Raw genomic sequence first — 7,700 nt, forward strand, 5'->3', positions numbered from 1 at the left:
AGCCAAAAAATAATCATATCCAAAGCACAATTGGACCACACTACGAATAGCAGGGGGATAGTGATTTTCACCATTAAAACATTCATAGGGCCCACCATAATATTTATTTTCCATCCAATCTGTTCATAAGTGACAAAGACCTGGATGAAGAGGAAAAACAAATATCATATTGATCCAAAATTTCTATGACCCCCAAGAGAGTTTCAATGGTAGACGTTCAATCCCCCACTGCCTTTTGCAGTGTGGTCCAATTGATGTTTACATCCATCTCATTTTCGCCTCAAGCGTTACGACAAGCTCGCCAGATAGATGGACAGCTTGGATATAACACATACCTCGTGATGGGAACCACAGAACTTGCTGACATCAATACACCAGCCAATCCGCTTCCTGAATGCAGGACCCTACATCAGGAGGCCCTAGCTGATAGTACGTAAACTAAGTAATTGCATGGCGTATCATCAAAATGCGAGGAGTATCAGTGTTTACGTGGAAAACCTATTCCCACATCGGATAGAGAAGAAATAAAGGGAACAGAGAGTGGGGTCAATAAACCAAGAGATGGGAACCGTTGAATTATATTTACCTGGACGTGGTTGGTGGGTGATCAGGAAGGCCCATGGCCTAAGTTAGTGACTTCCATTGCACTTGGGAGGTGCACTAGCTTAGCATCTCCTCCAGTAGGAGACTGCACGTCATAATTTGTGATCGAGGGGGTACGCGTTTGCGCGGCCCCTGCCATTCCAAATTAAATGTACGGTCTGGATGACTTGCTGGCCCCCTTGCCTTGAGATCAACGGCTACAATTAGTCACAAGCACTGCCTACCTCATGTGGACCGCAAATGTATGATATAATTACTGCCTCTGCTGCGGGTCAGGATCTTGATGGCCTGCTTTAACCAACCATTTGATGAACCGTTGATGACTTGGAGGGTCGAGATTAATCACTTCTCAACAGGAGAGAGCTCAAAAACATATGTTGAGCAAATTGAAGTAAAAAAAGATTTGGGAATGAGAATGCACCAAAAGACCATAGAGAAGGACATTTTTCATTAGAGAAAACGTTAAAAGTTCTGTGGGCCCTACTAGTTGGTGTTCTGTGGGCCCTGAAAACGTTAAAGCTCTGTGTGGGCCCTGAAAACGTTAAAATCTCTGTGTGGGCCCTGAAAACGTTAAAAGCTCTGTGTGGGCCCTGCTAGTCGGTGTTCTGTGGGCCATACCATGATGTATGTGTTTTATCCAGGCCATTAATCCATTTTGCCTGCTCATTTTAGGGTATGAACCCCAAAAAAAATATCCAGATCTAAATCTGGACCACATGATAGGAAAAAGGGGTGATGGGACGGCCACCATTAAAAATATCTTGGGGGCCATAAAAAATATCTTGGGGGCCATAAAAATATTGTATCAAGTATTTGTGTTTCCCTTTTTATTGGATCAAGCATGTATGTTTCCATTCATCCAGGTCTGTGCAACCCTGTGAGCACCCTCCCCGTGCTCTTACTTGAGGCAGAATAAAGCCCTTATTTTCTTAACTTCTTCACTATGTTGGTTTTGATTTGATTTGAATAAAGGGTTGACACGGATTTAAAAAAGTGTAGTTGATTTAAAGTCGTCACTAGTTAAATCAAACTTAGAATACACGGCGGACTAAAACCCATAAAATCGCTTAAAGGTCGGGTAATCATAAGATGCTTCAACTCAAATGACTCCTATAATTAGTTTATGACCATAGATTTCAAGTAAGGGCCCCGGTTACAAGAGAAGAAAGGATAGGCACCCTCTCCTACCCACACAAAGTGCGGTCTCTACTTTAAAAAATGTGTGACTATCAAGGGAATCATGGTACTTACAAATATGTTAATCATGTATCCATGCTTCGCGTAACCACGCGAGAGGCTTGGGCAAGCGGAAACAAAAATGAAAGAGATCATAGCCTTGCTTCATAAAGTTGAAAGACAATGTGCAAGCAAAAAAGAATAAAATAAATACAATATAAAGTAAAATGCAATAAAGAAAAAAGTGAAATTGTGGATGAACCGCTAATTTAAGTATGGACTTATATTCAAGTGTCCTAAAAGGGGGGTGAATAGGACTTTCAAAAATATTTACTTATTAAAAGCAAACAATGCCTAACTTAAAATAATTGACCACTTAAGTTAAATAAGGCAAAGTAACTCTAAGGCTTCTAAGCCAATAGAGGGTTCATTCTATAAGTGTTATTATCTTTAACGCACATGTTACACCTATTTTGTCAAATTTCATCTTGTCAAAACAACTTAGCATAGTGTTCTTCAAGTTAAAGACAAACTCATGTTCAAGTTGTAGTCTAGCTTATGTTCAAGTTAAAGTCAAGCTAAAGTTCAAGTCACGTAGATCGAGATGAAAAGTTTACCTTCAAGTTCAAGTTCCACTAAAATTAGTAATAGAAGATCAAGCTCCAAGTGTAAAATTAAGTCTCAGGTTCAAGTTCAAGTTCTACTAAAAATGTTAGTAGAAGATCAAGTTCCAAGTGCAAGTTTAACTCCTACTGATGAATCTTCTAAGTATAAGATCAAGCTCCTTTAAGAACTTCAAAGTTTCTACGATAATCAGTCCATACAGGTAATTTAAACCCGACAAAGGCCTTAGGTTTAGGGGCTTTCAAAACATATTTAATTTGGGTTTTTATACTTATGATTGACTGAATTTTGTCTTATCCAACTTCTGCTTCGATCAGTGCATGATATTCCTTAACTAGTCCAAGTAATAACTGAAGTATAATAGAATTTCTGTTATATCTTCGACTAGTCGAGTGGAGTCCTCGACCAGTCGAAGGTTCTTCGACTCGAAGTCTAGCAACTATTATCTATTTGGATTCAGCTTGCTTGACCAGTCAAAGATTTGTTGGAACTTATCTTGCTTGAATTTTAAAATTTGTTGGAACTGAATCTTGTGGTTCGACCAGTCGAAGGAACAAATTTTGTGACTATAAATTGAGGTCATTTCTCAATCCGAAAATACAACTTAAGTCTATCAAAGCCCTAATTCAAGAGAGAGAAGCATCGTTTATTGTCAAGCTATCAAGCGGTATTTATAATTTATTTATAGTTTTTTTCATTAATTCATTTATCTCAAAACTCTGTCATTCTAATTTATCAAAAGAGTGTTTACTCTTATTAAGATTTAAAGGAATTAATGCAAATAGCCTTTGGGTTTAAAAGTAATTAAAATCAATTAGAACCCTCGACCTTTTCTATTGGACTAAACATCGAACATTCGTCATTCAAGAAAAGCAATTTACGGCTACAGCTTCTTCCTTGGTGAAGATAAGTATCATTTTACTTTCTGCATTTGGTCTTTTTTATGAGATAGACAAAAAATCTCATTTGTTGGTTTTTCTGAGATAGCCAGAAAATCTCAGTGTGAGGTTTTTGTTTGTGATGGCCCTTTAAAATTGTAATTGTATCAGGTTTTAAGGTGACCCTATGAAAACCATATTTTTAGTGAAAGCCAATATCATGTGAGTTGTGATTATTAGGAGTGGAGTAGGTGTGACTGTTTAAGAATAGTTGGGGTACACACCGAACCACTATAATTCTTGGTGTTTGTGGTGAATGTTTACTTTTTGCATATGTAGAGAATGGTTATAATTTTATCTATGCAAATATGGTGAATGTTTGTAATATATATCTTTATTATCTCTTGCTTGGTTTGATATCTTGATCCTTACAAACGTTCATGCGCCTCTAGGACTGCTAAGCTCACCTTTTCACATTCACATAGGCTACACATGATCTATAAGTAAAACAACTAGCCTATAAAGATAGTGCATGTAAGTGTGTGAGATGTGATTCCTATCAATCCTAAACATTCATTTAATCATGCATTATAAATAATCATTCAAGGTGCATAAGTATAATTAGATAAATGCACAAATAGCAATCCCAAACACGATCATATATAATGGTTCAGCTATGTGCCTACTCCACTCCTAGCGGACGCACTCTCTCTTAGAGTGTACCGGATTTCACTATCCAATAGTTTTACATTAGGTTAACCATGAACCTTACAACCTACACTAGGTTAAACTAAGGAGCCTACATAAGACAACCTTAGGTGCCTACACAAAGCAACAAGTCCTACACAAGAACACAACTAGGAGCCTACACAACGCAGCCTATGCCTGCACAAGGCAATGGGTCCTACACAAGGAGATTAGTTACGAGCTTACACAAGGCAACTTAACACTTTAGGCCACACAAGCCAAGGTCTTACATAAGAATCCAACGTTTAAGTCATACACAAGGACATAAATGTATATTCTCCCATCAGAGGCCTACGAAAGGTCTTAATGAGTTTGTCAAGTCAAACTCTAAATCTCAATCCTACACAAAGAAAGGTCTTTAGAATCAACGGACTCTATATACTTATAAGTGAGTGAGCCCCATTTCATCACATGTTGTTGAAGATCTTCCTAGTGATGAAGAGTCTTCAGCTCCCTTGAATTGCAACTGCTTGTAAATGCTCTGATTGAGGTATCGAGGTGTTGGGATTAGGGATTGGTTGTTCTAATATAGTTAATGATATGCATTTAAGATCTAGAGATGATTCCTATGAGTAAAGCCTTTAAAGATCCCAACACAATGATTTACATTTAAGAAATGTTGTTGGAGGATCAATGAAGGCCGGAATTCATTCTTCAATCTAAGCTATTTAATATACCAATAAATGTTGTAGCAATGGATTGAATGATGAACTCCTATTGAAAAGAGGGCTTGAGAGGAAGGGTAATAACATAGGTAATAAGTCTCTCAAAACTCTCTTCAATATTTACTCTAAAATCCAAGAAGCAACCTAATTGTTTATATAGTGCCAAATCCCAACGGTAAAAAAAAAATGGCAGAAATCTTTCGTTGTCGATGCCATCGAAGTTTCCTTCAATGTCATCGAATCTTTCTTCGATTGCATCGATTCTTTGCACTATGATTTTCAAATAAATGTAGGGCAAATTCTATTCGATGCCATCAATCATCCATCGATGCTATCAAAGGGTCATTTGATGTCATCGAGAGATGGCTCGATGCCATCAGGATTTTTATTTAATAATGACACTTGGTTGCTGAACTAAATGAGCCAGATTTTGATGCCATCGATCATTATTTCGATGTCATTGATTGCAGATCCATGCCATCGAGAATAAAACGATTTTCCTATGGAAGCTCACTGGACAGTTTGGTCCATATTCGATGCCATCGAGCATTCTTTCGATGTCATAAAATTTGAATTTTGATGTCATCGAATGGCTTTCATTGCCATCGAGAATGTATGTTTTTCTTTGAAAGCTCAATGGACAAAATACTCCATATTTCGATGTAATCAAATGAGTTTCGATGCCATCAATAACTTACTTTTGATGCCATTGAAGAATGGTCAATTTCATCAAAGAACACTTAGAGTATTTCAGGATTGGTGGAGGAAAGTAGCCCAAGGTCGATGTAATCGAAATAGGTTCGATGTCATCGAAACATAAGTTTCGATGCCATTGAACTTCTTTCGATGCAATCGATAATACCCAACATGCATTCAGTTTATTGCTGGACTATTAGGCTGCGATTTCGATGTTGTCGAACATAGTTCAATTCCTTCGAAAACGTCCTCGATTGCACTTCAATGCAATCGATAGAACATGAAGTTTACCTATTTAATTCATCTTTCCACCAACCTTAGAAATAAACTAAACTAAGCTTATGAAGGATATGAGAATGCATTTTGTGGATAAGATTAGGTTCTTTAATAAAGGGTCATATACCTTAGATGTTTTGTTAGGGAAGTAAGGTTTGTTTACCTATGTGAACACTCAAACTTCTTCAAGCTGGCTAAGTCTTAATTTGGTCTTGTAATCTTCAATCTGGGGCTCACTTAACAGATTGAATAAACACTCGCGTATATTAACAAACAAACAAGGTCATTTTAAAAAATTAACAAGAAGAAGGGTTAGCCGTAATGGAATGTGCGGAATGGACCACATTACGAGTTTAATTGAGATGTGAGAAAGAGAAAATTAAAGTCAAACACCCTTTTCTTGAGCCAAAAAATAGATAATCGAACATCCCTAATCTTGACCCTAATCCTGAATCATATGGCTGTCTTTGATGAGTTAGATTATTGTGGCTAACTGAAATAGAACCTAGGTATAAATATATGTGTTATAGAGCATCTTAGGTGACAGAATCTCCTCATTACTAGGGAACGGAAGCCAAGGAAATTGGTGAAAATTTCTCAAAACTTTTATATTATTTTCTTATGTTGTTTTTGCCTCTTCTTGGATAGGGGGCGAGCACTGTTTAAATAAGCTACAAAACTGTTGCTCGCCAGGGGTCGATGGACAATTGGCAACAATTTTTCATGCAAGTGGATAGTACTTGTTAAGAATGGGCTTCCAGGGTGCAACGTCACTGTCGGTTAATCATCAGCTGATAGTTTGCTCTCGACAAGGGTGTCTAGAGATGTAACATCTTAGAAAAATCCATACAAAGACCCGAGTACCACCTCAGGCAGAAATTGCTAAGGATCAAATTATAAAGAAATTAGGCAGAAAATTAATTAAGTACTAAACTGAATTAATCGGTAGATTAGCTTGAAATTTTTTCTATACAATCGGTAAGACCTAACACCAGTAGAATCGCTAACTCTACATTACCTGAAAACCTAGGATCAATCTCAAAACCCAGTTGCTCTCGGGAGTATCTTGAAACTCCGTATCGGACCTAGACCGCGCATCCAAAGTTTGATTATTGTCAAACTATATGGTTATGACCGCCTTACTGGGCTTGATAACCATCTCGGAAATCAAATCCTAATAGTACATAGAAATGCACAACTTGAGCCCGGAGCGAAGTATGTGAGAAACATGAATATCGTTAGAAAATAGACTCAACTTAAGTGAATTGGGCCGTTTCCTTGTGGGCTAAATTTAAGGTTTCAGATTGTCAGATTCTGACCCAATTACACCCTTGGATCAGGGAAATTTTCCTACACAGGTCAGTGCACTTGTGGCCCTGATCGAGTGATGATGACCATTGAACTGAAACAGGTCCACCGCGATCGATCCATAAACCCGATCAAACCAAAATCTTAACTTGGCATAGATCCATTTCCAAAAAATTTTTACTGGACTGTATGCAAGAAATGGACCTCTAAATGAGCTCCGTTAGCTCGAAACAGCCACTCTTTGGCTATAGCCTAAGTATACTATGGCCCTGGGGCCATTGACATCAGTTTTGGGCCTATATAAGGGACTTAACCCACCCCTCTCTCATTCTATATGAATTTACAAAACCCTAGGAGAGAGAAGAGAGAAAAGAGAAGGAAAGAGTGAGGAGAAGAGAGAGAGTGAGAGAGAGACTTGTTGGGATTCGATCTCACCGCTCCATGTGCCTAATCATTCCTCCTGTATCGCTACACCAGCGATTCTGATTCCATTTTTAGGTAAGAAATCCAAACCCTACTCTGTTTTAGGTGTCTAAGTAGATGAATCGATGAAATAACTAACCTATTTCGTAATTCAGGTAGCCGTTGTGCCATAGACGAAGGCATAGTGTTCGAACTGAGTTCGATACGAGTTTTTCGATGAAAGATGTAGATTATAAATATTTAGGTTATGATTTTTAAGGCTTTCAATGTCAGTAATGATTTATGACTTACTTGATTACTATCA

At 37.8% G+C, this 7,700-nt stretch overlaps 1 non-coding gene across 1 annotated transcript; it reads left to right on the plus strand.

Moving 5' to 3' along the window:
- The first annotated feature begins 578 nt into the window (after positions 1-578).
- LOC131221657 (U1 spliceosomal RNA) lies at positions 579-738 on the plus strand. The gene has a single exon (XR_009159513.1). It is a non-coding gene; the product is annotated as a U1 spliceosomal RNA (small nuclear RNA).
- Positions 739-7,700: the final 6,962 nt, after the last annotated feature.

This window comes from Magnolia sinica, chromosome 1 (genome assembly GCF_029962835.1).
Source record: "Magnolia sinica isolate HGM2019 chromosome 1, MsV1, whole genome shotgun sequence".
NCBI lineage: Eukaryota > Viridiplantae > Streptophyta > Magnoliopsida > Magnoliales > Magnoliaceae > Magnolia > Magnolia sinica.